The sequence below is a fragment of the Anticarsia gemmatalis genome, chromosome 25 (assembly GCF_050436995.1).
Source record: "Anticarsia gemmatalis isolate Benzon Research Colony breed Stoneville strain chromosome 25, ilAntGemm2 primary, whole genome shotgun sequence".
NCBI lineage: Eukaryota > Metazoa > Arthropoda > Insecta > Lepidoptera > Erebidae > Anticarsia > Anticarsia gemmatalis.
In genome coordinates, this window is record NC_134769.1 from 6,039,464 (window position 1) to 6,055,796 (window position 16,333).

Genomic DNA, 16,333 nt, shown 5'->3' on the forward strand with positions numbered 1-16,333 from the left:
TAGCTTCATTAAAAGTTGAACGATCGACGTTTTGTTTGAAACAATATTTAAAAGTTGAAATGGTTAAAGGGCCGAATGGATAATTACCTTGCGTTCGACACAAAACCGGTGCGTTTTAATTATATACAATCCCTATATAAATTGCGTTAAGTGGGTTAACCCGGTCGGTTTTTGGCGAAATAAGCTTGTATATTAACCAATTTTATATTGTAGAAAATTCGTGAAGCTATTTTGTGTAAAACAATTTCGTACTTCATTGAAATTCTTGCTTGGAAAGTTACATTTCGAGAGTTCAATAGCCGCAAACAAAACGCTAAATAAATTCCTTTGTAATTTATTGAGATTAAGAAGCCTTGTATCGATCTGTACGATTCTCAAATACTCGATATGGTAGTGTCAAGTGCAACCTATTATTATGCGCCACGAGTGGTAATTATGAAATACATATCTTAACACATAAGTATAGACAGTGGCAGTGAATAGTATTGACTGTTATCGATCTGGATAATTGTTGGTGTATCTAAGGTACGGCCTAAATTATGCAGAGGGTTGCGGCCTACTGTGTACACCATTGATAGTTTACTTGTCTTTTGTTGTACTAAGACAAACAGAACGAATGGTATAATTCCAATAATTTGTTTATTCGCATAATTGAAGAATGAAAAATAAGGTGAATGACATTTAAGACGTAGTTTTTGTTAGATAGAAATAATGTAGACAGTTTCGTAGGAAACTTGAAGTCATTTCACTTATTTCGTAAAGCAATCGCACTGTTATCTTTGTAATGGAATATCAATAAATTCCAGTAACTGGAGTTAAACGACTGGAGAGGCTATTTTTGTGCTTGAACCGATAAATTAATAATGTGACGTTTTGAAGCCATTACGGCACCATAAATGGCAGAAATATATTCATGTTTGAGTCAACCGATTGTGGTTTTTTGGAGTTGCGGTATAAACAGACATCGAGCAGACTTGCCTTATACGATAATGGTACTTCAAAATATTCAGTATATGTGAACGTATAATAAATAATGGTATTGTGATATAATCGAATTACGTCATCAAGACCTCAAATTTATCGATTACAAAATGAACCTCTAAAATGTTGAAGACAACAAATAAAATGTAATTAAAAGAATGGAATCAAGGCGATCGAATAATCTATTTAGATAGCTTTACACCCTAAAGTTGAAATCTATCCTAGATAAAGTTTACAACCCAAGGTTGGCTACAATCTAATCAAAGGTTACACAATGTCCCACTGCAGACTAAGCTCTCTAGTCCAATCAGTGTGAATTACAAGCAAATCGCTGGAGTAACATAAAATTATCCAGACGACTAAGGCACGTCCTTTAGCAGTAGACATAGAACTGATTTACTGGAGTCATACAAGGTTGAATAGAAATGCAAACATAAAGCTATTAAAGCACAATGGCTTCGAATGACAGGAGAAGAAAAAATGAGGTTAAAGAACCCTTCGAAGCACCCAGTAGAGCATGACACCAACACAAAATAGTTTACACTTTGATAAAGACAAGCTTTTTACTTGAAATATTTCCTAAGAAACATCGTTATATTATCCCAAGTTCGTCGACATTAAAATTTATAGCGTCCCTTGAGCAACACATATTTGAGAAATAATCTCGGTTAGAGACGACAATAACCAGAGATTGAGCCGTTTTTACAAGACAATCGCTGGGTTCGGATAACAAAGTGTCTTTTCAATATTTATAAAGACAATAAAAACGGATTTATGACCAGCATCACACCATATAAGAAAGCTACGATTCGCATTGGTTGAAAAGATAAGCTTCTACTAACGTCAATAGATTCATATTTTCGTAACGAAGCATTCAAGTAAGCAGATTCAACGTGTATGAAACAAACTCGATTTAAATACAAAATTCATCAAAGCCGATCTCAGTCGGTAGCGAGAATTGCACAGTTTTGCAAGCGTCAGCATTCAGTCACCGACATTAATAGTGTCAGGCTTTGTTCTCTTATTCATAGGCAAGTCGCAACTAAGCCAAACTAACGTGCAGTCACGCAGGCGGGCTTCACACGAGACCTAACAATATCCACTACAACACAAGCACCATTCCAATAACTAGTTTGCAGTACAAGCTTAATTGATTGCAGCCTGGTTAACCGGCTGAGGGAGGGCGCGACCGCACTCGTACGTAATGTTACTCTAAACAATTACGTATAGTCGTACTAAGTTGAATGAAACTGTCTTGAAGAATTAATACGTTTAATCCATTCCAACAACGCTTCCCCGGGCTCCAAATAACAATAGGCTCGCAACAATCCTTTAAACTTAAGCGGTACAAGTTTCCCATTGTTTTTAAAGAAACGCTTCTGATCACAATAGGATTTGGGAACGAGGGGGAATTATGCAATGAACTGATTTACGTGTGAGTTAATGGAGGTGAGGGGAGTGTTTTATTGTAGTGTATTTTGTTAAACGTGTTTACGATTCCCTCTCAAGGTTTATTTCAATACTTTACGGTTAAATTTGTATTCACTATTTGAAAAGATACATTCCTTTGCCTCGATAAAATTCACATATTGCATTTCTGTTCAGAAAAATGTTAGAGACGTTCACTGCAAGTATCATGCTATCAATTCAATCTGCTTTAAAAGCCTGACTTCAAAGTCGATTTGATTTCGTAATAGAAATCATATTTAGGGAACTGCTCCTGAAGACATCGTGATGAAATGGGTGTGTTTTGAGTTGGACTCGTTCTTGTAATTGGATTTTGATTTTGGTCGGCTTTTTGTTGTGATGCGCGGTCAGCTTGGAAGATTGATGATGATGAAATTTAATTGGGTCGTGCGCCGGGAACAAATTTTGCGATCAACTTACACTCGACCAAATTCCAAATTGCTTTGTCAATGACACTAGTCAGCACAACAATATATCAAAAATATACAATATCAAAAACATTACAAGGAAAATATCCTTAAACAATAAAGTCTCATAATATCAACATCGTGAAATTGTGGTCTTAACATGGCATTTACTTGTTAAAACTGTCTACCACACAAGAGGCTTACAATAATAGTAGTGTGGTACCAAATCCTATCAGACTGAATAGAATGAGGAACCGCACGGTCGGTGGGCACAAATTATCTTCCAGTTCACCAAACGACTTGTTGGCAAGATAGAATGGGATTACACCGTGCATTCGACATATCGCATCGCAATCGATACTCGTCTAATCGAACATACCCTTGCATTGTTAGTGCAATCTAAATGGAAGCTTATACATTTACCCAGTACGTCTAGCTTAATTCGATTTGCGGGAACCTCGCCTCTGACCGTGGACGTGATATGCATCAACTAAGGTCTTATTTTATACTTGAAGCTATTTCAGAGAGCACAATGCTAATTCCCATTATAGAGAAAAAGTGTCTGTATATTTAGAAATTATATTAATAAACCAGTCTCGACGAAGCGCGATACTATTGTAAAAAATAACTTTGCATATTTCTAGCGGACTTCAGTTTGCATTGCAAAGTTTCTGTAAAAGGAGCCGAGAATAACGGAAGCGAATTGGATAAAAGGTTTCTAATTAAAAGTTAATTTGTCGAAATCAAACGTTTGTAACAGAACGGAGTGACCTCGAATGAACAAATCGATACAAAAGAGAAATTGAATTTGGATTGGAACGCGTCGTCGAGTCTGACGCGAGACACGAAAAGAATTGACGTATCGACAACTGAAATACGGGTAGAACATGCACACACACTTAAACAGCTGTCAATTGTGAGGGTAGTCGTGAAAGCTATGCAGTTTTGAGTGATGGCAGAAATCTAGGCGATCAGATTAAAACAGCAGCATTACCTCACGAAATGAACGTGATTTTCGGGGATATAGCCCTTTATTGAGTTATTAGATGGTAGATTTTAGCTCTGTTAGCATCATTCCACAATGATTAAGCCAATTATTTAAAATGTAATTATTCTTTCAGCTCTCCAGACTTGTTTGATACACATAGTGGAAATATTATTAAGGAAAACCATGACTTCTGAAGTTAGTTACTAAGGAAGGTAAAATATAAAAGGATCTACATACGTACCACGAGTGCGTGTCGCACCCGTCTTTCCGCCGCGGCGTATGGCTCCCTATTATGCTGCAGGCCCCGAACTGTAACAAGGAAACAAAACATCTATTATTAGCTGAAACAGGAAAAACATTTTCGATTTGAATGTTCAAACGCCGCAAACGAACTGAATAGAGGAAACTGTTCTGATGGTGTTTCATTGAGCTTGAAATCGGTGTGTTAACGCTCTTTTTTGGATATTAAGGATGAAATATAAAGCAAAATATCTTTATTCACCACTGTATTTAGTTCCGAAATTATATTGATTTTGTTTGAAAAACTTGACTATGAATTGATTGCGTATCCTGTTAAAAATAAAGAGTAGTTTTAATTACAGAGAGTACATAATACGTAGGCATTTTGAACACAGTTCAGAGACTGCAGTCGTTTCAATATTTGCACATTCATTAACGTGGTCTGCAAAAGCGGGCCAAGTTTGATTCGAACAAATGCAAATGTTCAAAAACTCGTACTTAGCATCAATTACCACACGTTTCATGTAAATTATACGATTTAGGTTGGAATAGTGAATATCCATTCCATCTAACACTGTCCTAGAACGACAAGTGATTAACATAAGTTGGAAAATTTTGGTCACGCGGTAAAAAAACAGCCAAATTCTTCAAAAGTACAACTTTAATTCCGCAATAAGTTTGTTTCGCGTCTATTTCTGTATGGTATTTCATACAAGACAAGCCATTAACCGGTAACAGTTGAGCATTGAGCAAGCAATACATGCAACCGGACCGTTTTATATTTAGTGGCGGCTGGAATTCTCGGGCGCTTCCGTGTCCCGATGCAAGCGAGCATTAGGCCGAATGACTAATTGCGATGGTGTGCTATGCATATTGTACCGGATACGGTTCCCTGTAATAACTACGATTGTAATGCTTTTACAGTAATGTGTTGTGGATGTTCAACTTTTGTATTTTACCTCTTCATTTACACACGAGATATAGAACAAAGCTTATGATACTATAAGAAACCCGTTAGTATTTTAGCGTATAAACTAATATGTAATTACGATTTTATATGTAAAGTTTTAATACAAAATAATCCTGTTTTCGTGAATGATTGTAAACAAAATAAAAAGTGAAAATAATATTGCAAATTGAAATAAACCAAGCTTCAATAAAATCACGTGTCGAAAAGCCGAACGGGAATTGCCATTTCCGACCACCACTTTTTAAAACTGTTTTTAAAAGAGAATATAATATTTATTTCCACTTAATTTTCCGAACGAACTGAGAAAGCTTTTTAAATGGTTCGCAATAAAATAGTATATTTATTTTACTGATTCTCGATACGTCGGATTAATTTTTATTCAAACAAAATAAATTTTGAATTTTACGCTTACATATTAAAGTTAAGACTAATTAAAATTATTTAATCGAGAAAATACTTGGCTCAATTATAAAACCAAAATGCCGTGATATTGTGTCTTTTATTTGTTGACATCCTATATTACTTTAGAATCTTTCGAACAAAGTCAGTCCGCAACGCGTACGCGACCACGATGCAGCACTAATCGCTCTATAGACTAACTAGTTCAACTGTTCCATATGCAGTGACAAAAAAGCCAAAACATTCGTACAATTCGTGTACACATAAATCACAATAGAATACCTTTCAGAGCAAATGGTACGTAGTGAGAGTATGCCTTTGTCCCCGTACAAGGCGGACCTTAGTGCGGCCGCATTTAAGGCATTCGAATTGGCTCAGTGTAGTGGAGAATTAATTATACTCCAGCCTGAATACCTCTGGGTATTACAGTTTGCACCCAACTTAATGTTTAGTGTACAGATTACGGGTTTATAGGATATTCGGCTAACTTTGAGCTAGTTATGAGTATGCGTTCGCGATACCTCCCGAAGGTTTTGTGTATATTAAACCAGTTATACTGCTTTGAGTAATTGCATAGTTTATTTCTCGAGCTTATATGGAATTCCTTTCAGATAGATAAAGTGAGGTTGTACGTAAATATTTATGGACTGAATACCTATTCGATTTTATCACAAAAATACAAAATCTGTCAATTTTCGCTTCGTGTATAAATGAGCATACACCAATTATTTTATTAAAGTGCTCTAAATGAAGCACTGAAGCGATCGTCCCCGAATGCTTAATTTCTTCTTACATACACTAGGTAGGGGCTTACAATCTCATTAATTTTATTGAACAACCTCTCCGGGGATACAGATCGAGATCACGTCCATTTCTAATTAATCGAATCTTACGTTTTACACGAAGATTTTCCAGTTTAAAATACCTATATTTTCAAGAAAAGTCGGTCATGTGGAAGTGGTCATGTGGTAATGTTTAATTATGTAATATTTATGAGGATAACTAGGTAAACCTGTGTTAATATTCGAAAAAGACAATATGAATTAAAGCATAACCCGAGGATTTACAGTACTTGGCGTTTAGTCCATGCTACTCCATACCCAGTTAGAAAAAAAAGCATAATTACGTATTTTTTGGTACGTTAAAGTTTATTGTGTAGTTATTTATTAGTTAATTCTACACTCTTTCACACAAGAACTTACAGCTCAAATGTATTCAGAGATTTTTATAGAAACGTCCAAAGCTCTACCCGTATCGATTTTAATTATTTTTAGTCTAATACCGTAAATAACATAATGACTGGCACCCAGGCTCTACGGCGTTACGTAACGAACGTAACCAAAAATTATTGATCTAGAACTAACACATTTATAATTCAGTTATTAATTGAAGGCGTTAGTAGTTACGAGTAAAAACCTTAAGTAAAACGTTTCCTCCCACAAAAAAAAATCTACCAATATCTTAATAAACGCGTTTGTCCCTTATAGACCCAAAAAACGAAGTTATTGATAAATCTTTAGCTTGATTTAAAATTTACATTTACAGATAGAACAAGTTTTGTAGTAAGTCTGAGTTCGAACTTGCATTTGAGTTAGGCATTTGATTACAACCATTCCCGTCCCAGAGAGCGCAAACACGGATAGAGTCTAATAACTAGAGATTAGACAACATTCGGTTAAGAGACTAGAGCCTCAATGCGGCTGAAAAAGCTTACTAAAAGACTATTAAAACATCGCGCTGGATGAGGGAAGATTGGGCTATTATTACTGCTTATTCAGTCATGTTTTCAGTAACGGCAAAAGGTAAACGCTTGGATAAGAAACAGGTTTTCCGAACAGCTTAGTTCAGATAGGTAAATCACTATACATTTTCTCTAACACTTCCTAATATAAGCTTGTAATCCCGTTTAAAAGAGTGTTATCATCACACCATTATCGTCAATCGACCTTCATAATTAAAGAGTCTAAGCAGATTTTATCTCAAGAGAGGAGGTTTTCACAAGAGTGTCGAGAGTTGGATCAAACACGATAAGCTCAGTAGGGTAGGCAGCCTCACAAATATTTGTCGAGTACGCCCCCGCGTCTAGCATAACAAATCGTATTTGCTTTGTACGTAATTTTATTCGATAATTGAACTGGTAGGCCACAGTGAAGCTGTCGGTAAACAGGGCAATTAATTGATAATATTTAAGACACAAACTCACCGATAAAAATGTTTTCAATCCCTTTTAAAAAATAAAACGACTTCATTGACACTTAAGCAGCACTTTAGTATTATGTTTCGTTCACATAAAGTGCAGTTACCGTTGAAAGAAAAGGATGTAATGTAGCTTTAAATACTTCAACATTTATGAAGGCATTAATTGCCAGTACTTCGTACGCTAAAGTTATCTTTACTTCTTAATACTTTAATAACCAGGTAGTCGAGATATTGTAATACATATAAAAGATTAGAAATATATTGTACTATTACACGTTTGCAAGCATTATTTTTATCTCGGCAACTATTTGAGTATGTGTATACAAAACTATCAAGATACGGTAATATATTTAATTTGTAAACAAAATAAACAGACACGTTTTATTTACATTACGAAACAGGTTATTATGACAATGTCTGACAGCTAATATTAAGAAGAATATTAAAGAGATTTACTCGCGAACGAATATTAAACAAGGCAAATCACTGTAAACATGGAATTATATTAAAAGTGTAATTAAAGTAATTAACGTTATTTAGCTCAAGGCAAATTTACCTAAGTATAGATAGCAAAAAAGCGATAACCTAGTATACATTTATTTTAGGTATCTGTATGTTATAAAGACTTTCTTTCAGACATCATATTATTATTATTTTTATGTTTAAGTTACCGATCAAAATATTAGATCGAATAATCGAATCCACATTTGACTTCTTTATTCCCGATTTATGTAGCAGAACGGCAAAATAAATTCATTCAGTCTTTATTATCAAGTACATAACTTTAGGTAACATAAAGTTAGCTCGAGTTGAGCGAGATTAGATTAAGATTGCTGGCTAAGTGTAGCCGGCGGAATAAGGGAAATCAGGAATCTTACTTAGTGACTAGCCGATGGCTACAAATGGCCTGGCTATTGGCTAATGGTGCTAAGAATAGGATCCCGTCAATAGCCTAAGAGGTATAATGGAATACAGACACGCTATTCCACTATCACTTATACTATTACACTTTATTTTCTCAGTCTTATTAAAACTAACTTATATCCGCGACTCACTATATTTTTTGAAATCTATCTTGCTTTAGTCTAAATACTTGGCATACAGAATTTACAATAAGTGACCTGTAAGCTAATGCGGCTGACGGTGGCCTATTTGTTACAGCTACTGTATTTTGAAAATACAAAAATGTTTTAATTATAACCTAGAATAATCGTTCATGCTTAGCTACCAAGTTGTCGGACTGTATGAAACTAGTATAATTTCAGACAAAATCTATAGTGTCGTAGTGAAATTTTTAACGCAGATATTTTAAACACGGATTAATCATAACTTTTTATACTCACCGAATTCTTTTGCGTAACAGTTGTAGGCGTAACTTTAGGCTTTGCTATCACGAATTAAACACTACATTAATGAAACACAGCCTTCCTTTCAGTGCTTCTATCTACAAAGTCTCCTTCTACAATGTTACTAAGTCACTAGAACACTCTTTGACACATAACTTTGAGTGTAGATAAAAATGATCATGTCATATTTGTATTGTCGTATGCGACATTACACACGTCTTCATCTTGACGTTATCTGAACAAATAGTGCAGTAAGATTGTTTACATTTAACTACTATCACTATTTATTGAGTAAAGTCTTGCCTTGGTTGAGTTTCCTGGAAAATATTTAGTCAGATTTAAGGCTTTGGCACATTAGTTCAGAATGTACAATATGTACGTTATTGTACTATTTATTATATAACGTTTGAAACACAATTTTGTGACAGCGCAATTTTTACTTGCACGACTTTTTATCATAACTCGATATTTATCACTTGGATGATAATAGAAGCTTTTAAACGTGTGTATTGATACACCAAAATAGTTGATTACTAAAGACTTGCACAGTTAAACACGATTTTAAGTCATTTTTTTAAGACACCATGTTTCATACAACAATGTGACAAAAAATCGGTACATTTAAACGGGTAAAACATTGGTTAACCCAAAACTGGTGTTAATTATAGACCACCTACACATTTTTTGTGGTTTATTTCAATTTTCATACCACTGCGAATTACGTACATCCTTTTATTACAAAAACATTGTTTTTGAGACAACAAATTGGTGTAAAATCATAGAATTTCAATTACATTGTGTATTATTTGTTAATTAGGTTAATTTATGTAATTGTTAGTACCCAGTAGATTGGATCCCGTCAGTTATCTTACCAACGAACCAATTACTGAATCTTAATTGGTACAGTTACAAGATTTTACTCCATATTATTTTAGAAAACAGGTAAAGGTCCGTACAAACCTCTGTATAAACATATTTGTATAACATCGTGAAACACATTCAGTGAATTATAACTCGGTTTTCGAAATTTAGCTATTATATTTGTGAACTTTACTGACACACTTAGTTTTGTACTAAACTGCTAACATCGTATTGCATGAAAAGTGATAATTTTAAGAAGTTCAGTAAGGGTTGAGTTAAAAATCACATTTATGGGTTATTTTAAAAAAGTGTATTTTACACAACATACCTAGAGATCATATCCCGTTTTCGTAGCCAGTACGAACAAAAAATAGGTATATTTTATAACGAGGTTATATTACCTTGTTACTTGCTGTTCGGCCACAGTTAATTCAAGCATGAATTGTTCACGAGAAACTTGCACATAACAATAAAATTTTACATAGACCGAATAGTTTCGAAATCATTGCGGAATGTGGATAAAATCTGAAGGTAAATTCCACTACGGGGCATTCGCATAGACATACTTAGTACATACTTTAAACAGACGCGTTCTACGTAACTAAATCGGCATTTTAATAAATTTACAGCTGAAATTTGATATGCGAAAAAAATATATGTTTCACTTTGATATAACCGGGTCTAATCAAAAACAGTTGTTGCTATATAAATCAGAATTGGTATACGTTGTGGGCGTTTTATCAGCACATAGTGTCGGTTGCGTAAACTCCGGCCGTGACAGTCTGCCGATGATCACATCGCATCAATGCCAACCGGTATGGTGTGGTCGGGCCGTAGGCTGCGCCGCGACGCCTTGCAGCGTGAATCAGCCGCGTGCAGCCCACGGTGATGTCACGAGTGACGTCACCATCGCCTCGATACCCCGCCCCCTCTGTCTTCGCCACACTTCCAAGGATTTAATTAATAATTCAATGAATTCTTCAGCACGCATCGAGGTCACTACTTTATTTTGTATTTGTACGAGCGATAAACGATTACTACAGCTTTTATCTCAGACAATACGTTTTATTCGATTACTACATGACCTCCTCGGCAAATAGATGAGATACGATCGATGCCCAAGACGAATTCGGGTGAGTCACATCTCCAGAATACCCGCCCTCGTTGGCTCGTAGTATAATTATTATGTGTCTAGACTCTCGGCGACAGCCAGGCGACGTCTATGGAAATGTAACGACGCTGAGTTCCTATACTCCAAGCGACATGTCGAAGATGTGCCGGAATGAGGTTAACTTAGCCACGCCGATTCGCCGCATCGATAGTACGTCGATGCTTCAGAAAATTCAGACCAACATACCTGAAAATATCACGAGTGCAGTAGCAAGGTAAGAGAGTGCACAGGACGGAAAACACGAAGAGGTGATGTTCCCAGAACAACTTCTTATCTCCATATCACTTCACAGGGGCACCTAATAGTCCTCGAATGCTGAGTTCCTCGCACATCGCTAAAAGCGACTCCGGAATTCCTTTCAGGCATCAAATTTGTCACCTAATTTATCAGGCACTTGACTCATAATTGGTTGTGAATTTTCGCGCGGTACCAAGGGGGCACACATTATATTATGAAATAGTAACGGGGACACGTGCTCTCGCGGCAGAGAGGGACGGATTCACTGAACGTCCTTGGCGAGGGGGCGCGCGGGGCGCCTGCGGCATCAGACGTTTCAATCATCCCCGGGGGGACAGGGACGGGGCTACGAGCGAGTCGCGTGCGCGAGCGAGAGCCACGGTACCGTGCTATTGACCGGCCCGCAGACCACGCCCACCCGGGCGAGACACGGCCGCGCTGATGCTCCAAGTGAAAATCGAACGTCGGCCCGGGCAGACGCGGCGGGAGCCCTCCTCAGCTGCACCACCAAGGTTACCCCTACGTACTTACTACTCATGCACTTCCTGTAACCACTACCACTCCGCCGCCCGACGCCAGCATAGCAACCGTTACATCTGTTACCGAGCGCCTTTCGCCACTGAATCTCTGGAATCCCATGCAAAATCTATAAAGCTGGCTAGGTTGTACGGTTCGATATAAAGACTTGGCACGGAAACAATATAGGTTGCCAGAAAAGGACGTAACCGAACGCGAGAGAGAGGAGTTGAAAGAATAATCGACGTAGAGTTACGACACCCGACATAGGACCTTTCATATTTAATTAAATCCCCACGGAAGGGGTTTGTGTTGATTGGATGAAAAAACGGGCAAGCGCGACTTGTACGTTTCGTTTGTAGCATACGTTTTGTTTTTAGTAACGAGAAAAACGCGTGGTGTTACGTAACCTGTAGTTTTTTTACGATAATTAGTTGGTTGCACAGTTTTTAGCTATATTTTCACAACGATATGTGTTTGATAAAACGTGAGTAAATAGTAAAGATATAAAGCAACTTGTTCTTGGTACAAAGCAGTAAAGGTTATGTAACACGAGTCTTCTTTACGGCTTAATCGTGTACGTGAGGTTTTAGGTATGTAGTGTATTTCTGTAATAAACGTTCTGTGGGCAACGTCACGAGACATTAGTGGGTATACTGCTCACTTTATAGACCTAACTCGTAGTGTTTAAACTAAGACATTAATATAGGCAGGGACGTGGGTTCGTCTGTGCGTAATCCATCCATTATATCAAGTACGGCACTGTTTCAGAGTTTGTTGTTACGTTCACCTTATACAGTGCGATTACTGGAGTTTCAATGTAACGTATAAAACGTACAATTATGCGCAATCTGGACAAATTATACACCGAACAATACGTTATAAAATATAATGAGGAAGGCTTTTTGCTACTGTAAAGTTGTAAGGCTAAGTAACATAACATTGTTGACCAAATTTAGTAAAGAAACAAAATAGATAACCTACATTGAGAGATATACGTTCCTGTACATAATAATTTAGCTACAAATACTGAAATAATTTTCCTATAAATTAAATGCCTACGTCAATTATATTAAACCTACTATTATTCACATAAACTTCGCTCATCCGAATATCAGATTGATATAATTACTTTCATTAAATTGGTTTCCAATTATTACACATAACTTTTCAACATATTTTAACGTGTTAACCGCACAATAATATGATATTAATTAATCACATTGCACATGAAATTAACGAGCGGGTTAATGTATAATACTATTACCTACGAAATAAATTTGTTAGTTGCCTTTTTAACGAAATTTCCTTAATGGGTTCAATAATAATTTGTAAATTACAATTATAATTTTTATATTTTAGTGGCGTTTAGTTTAGTAAGTAGTATTTACTAAAGCAGCATATAAACCTATCTAAATCGGGAAACAAAGCGCTGTACCGTAGGTACTATAAGAGGAATAGGAACTTCTGTTTGGCAACTAAGTACCTCCCTTTTTTAGTTTGTCAAGTATTACTGCAAAAATAGATTTTATGTACGCATTTTTAGGTAATTACCAGACTAAGGTACTACTAGCCAAAAATACGAAATTTTCGAGACATTTTTCTTATCATTCAGTTAAATATTTCTTTTCGAAAACACACAACTAAAAAGGTACCCCTTTAATTTGAATCCTGTTTTCAACTATTGACTATTGTTTTATCACAAGCCTATAAAAGTAAAAGGTATAAGTTTACTAACGTGTAGCGTCTGTAAACGTGTATTAATACCTTTTTTATGAAACTTTCAGAGTGAGTGCAGTGTGGTAGTAATTTTAATGTTTGTTGAGCGGCTACGATACAAGGGATTATTTTCTAGAACGGCTCTGCACATAAACGTAATTAGATATTGAAAATGCAATCATGGTAGCCTTATAGTAAATATTAACGAACGAGTTAGAAATACCACGTGTATTTTAATTATATTTAACCAATTCTTGTTGAGTAAAACGGTATTAACTACCAAAAACCTTACAATAAAATTAAAGAAATGTTACTGAAAATATAATCACGGACAAAAAGTAACAAGTCAAAACATTTTCCACAATATTTTAGTAGCAACAAGATAAAGCAAGGGGTGTTCAATTTAGCGGGACCCTTATTAAGCTCCCACTTTTTCCAAAAAAAAGGCCTAAAGCCACGTAGAAAAAAAGATTATATTCCCACAGAAGGAGGAAAAATTGTTTCCCCGGTAAGTACTTGTTCGTTGTAGGGAACAAACGTGGATTTTAAATATGTTTATAATTAAAAACCTGGGGGCAAGCTTTTCGTTCGCCAAATTAAATTACATCCATGCTCTTTGAACGAATTACTGAAGAATTTCAAGTGATTCGATTCAGCGACACCGTTCATAATAATATTACTTATATTGTATGTGTAAACGAGACTAATACAATTGGTTAACGTGTGCTTTTCATAAAAACTTACGTTCACTTAAAATTGTCTCACAACTACGGAGTGATCTTTTTGACTTTTTATCAAAGTGATACATCGTACAAATAGGCCATCTGATTGCTTCTCACTAGAACTAAGGGAATTCGTAGGATAATAAAATGGGTATATAATATTATCCCTATCAATTTATAACCTGTGTTTCGAGCGAATTATTAAAATTAAAAAATACGACTAAATATCCGAACACTCTCACTTTCTACACCCAGCAAGCATTATGAAGCTTAAATCAATTCCACATTGATTAGCAACAGCCGTAACAGGTGGTCATATTCCCGCATCAATTGCAAGCAAATCGTTCTAATTTCCAATGATTACTGGTTACCGTCACTAGCGGCTACAAACGTCACAGGTAATACTATAATACCCTGTTGGGGTTACATGTCAAACGGTTTTAAACTTTCAGGGTCTGATTGTACCGGCTGTGTCGTTTCCCATGCATTGCTAGGTTTAGTCATACTATTCTAAGTTATTTAAGACTTTTCAATGGAAATTTTACACGTGGAATAAAGTTGATACTGTCTTTACACTATTTGGTACTTTAAGTTTATTAACTGTTAACCTGAACTACATACTCAAGTCACAAATGCTTAGTAATCGCAATTTTATCTATCTTTAACCATAGATACATTACAGAACTCCAAACTCCATTCTCTTCATATAAAAAGCTATCCCCCAACAGAGATATGAAACGAGGCAGAAAACTCATACGCTTTATAGGGAACTTTAGGTCAGCAGAATGGTAATATACAAACACCGTACACCGACCTATATTCCGCCCTTCTCTCAAAACCAGTTTCGATATCACGAAAGGAACCATGCAATAAAGGGTGGGGCACACAAGCTACGCCTTGACCTACCTGGCGTTATTTTTGCCACAATCGCGTGCATGGCCCATCGTATTTTTTACGACGTTGCATTTCATTTTAGTAATATTATATGTAGTTAATGTTAAAACATTTGGCTTCGTTTATGACTGGTTTACCATTCATGGGGCTTTACCTTTCATAAAAGCTTCTAAGTATTATGAATAATAATTTTAAGTTGCAATTTAAGTAAGTATATGGAAAACATAATATTGAAAAGTGTCCTAGTGGCAAGAAAGCCTTTTTGTATAAAGCGCACCCGTTCAAATACAAGCTTTAGTTAGAAACTTGTATCTAAACCTAAGCGTTTAGAAAGGGCAATGCTAATACAAACTGATTTACGACGCTTCGATTTACCAAATCCTTAAGAAATCCCTTGATTTATGTGAAGTAATCTCGAAACTGTTTTACGTAACTTTTTCTTTAGATTTTAAAATAGGACATATTTAGGACAACAGCCACAATTGGAGAGGTCTATGTAATCTGAGGATTTTATTCTACGACGCTTTTGCGACGGCGGCATCAATGTCTAGAAAGTTTAAAGAAAAATCTGCTTTTATGAAGAACAATCATTATAATTCCCGAACCGTTGTCATTTAATTCGTTTCCCATAAAAAAGGGAAATATTATTTGACACATTAATAAATTAAAAAGCTTTCACAATACTACATTATGCAGAGTAAAACCATTAATTACAATGTCGTACCTGAAAAGGGAGCTTGAAAAAGGTCGGCCACGAACAATATGAGAGAAGACGAAATAGCACGAGTAGCTACAAAAGTAATTCTAATAGTTCAATGAACGGAAAGAACTAAATATTTTCGAAGCTATTTTATAGAGTATGTTTCCATTGTTATTTTAGGTATTTAGTTCAATATTGGCTCTTTGGGTTAACGGAACGAAAGTTATTAAAAGCGGTTTAAATTAATTTTATATTGGACTGCTACTGTTGAACTGTTTTAAGTACATACATAAAATCACTTCTTTTTCTAATGGCATATCTGATTTATATCGGTCCCTGCAAACTTATTTTGCTTCTTTCACATTTAGAGATCAATATATCCGTTTTAGCTGATATTTCGTATCTATTTTCTCAACAGAGCTTTTTAGCAGTATAAATTAGACTGTAACCAATACGTTGTCACATTTATCTACCCCCGGTGCAGCAGTATATCGTCTTGTCAATATCCCAGATAGT

General features: G+C 35.8%; 1 protein-coding gene across 12 annotated transcripts in view; it reads right to left on the reverse strand.

Moving 5' to 3' along the window:
* The window catches only part of PMCA (plasma membrane calcium-transporting ATPase 3), a 169,505-nt gene that overhangs the window by 83,945 nt on the left and 69,227 nt on the right, over positions 1–16,333 (reverse strand). For 9 of the 12 annotated variants that reach the window (XM_076131213.1, XM_076131212.1, XM_076131216.1 and 6 more), the window contains one exon: positions 4,085–4,152. The gene's annotated coding sequence lies outside the window, so the exon portion shown is untranslated. Of the gene's footprint in view, positions 1–4,080; positions 4,153–11,215; positions 11,459–16,333 lie in introns of those variants that run through there. The other 3 variants (XM_076131214.1, XM_076131211.1, XM_076131215.1) reach the window with 2 other exon arrangements.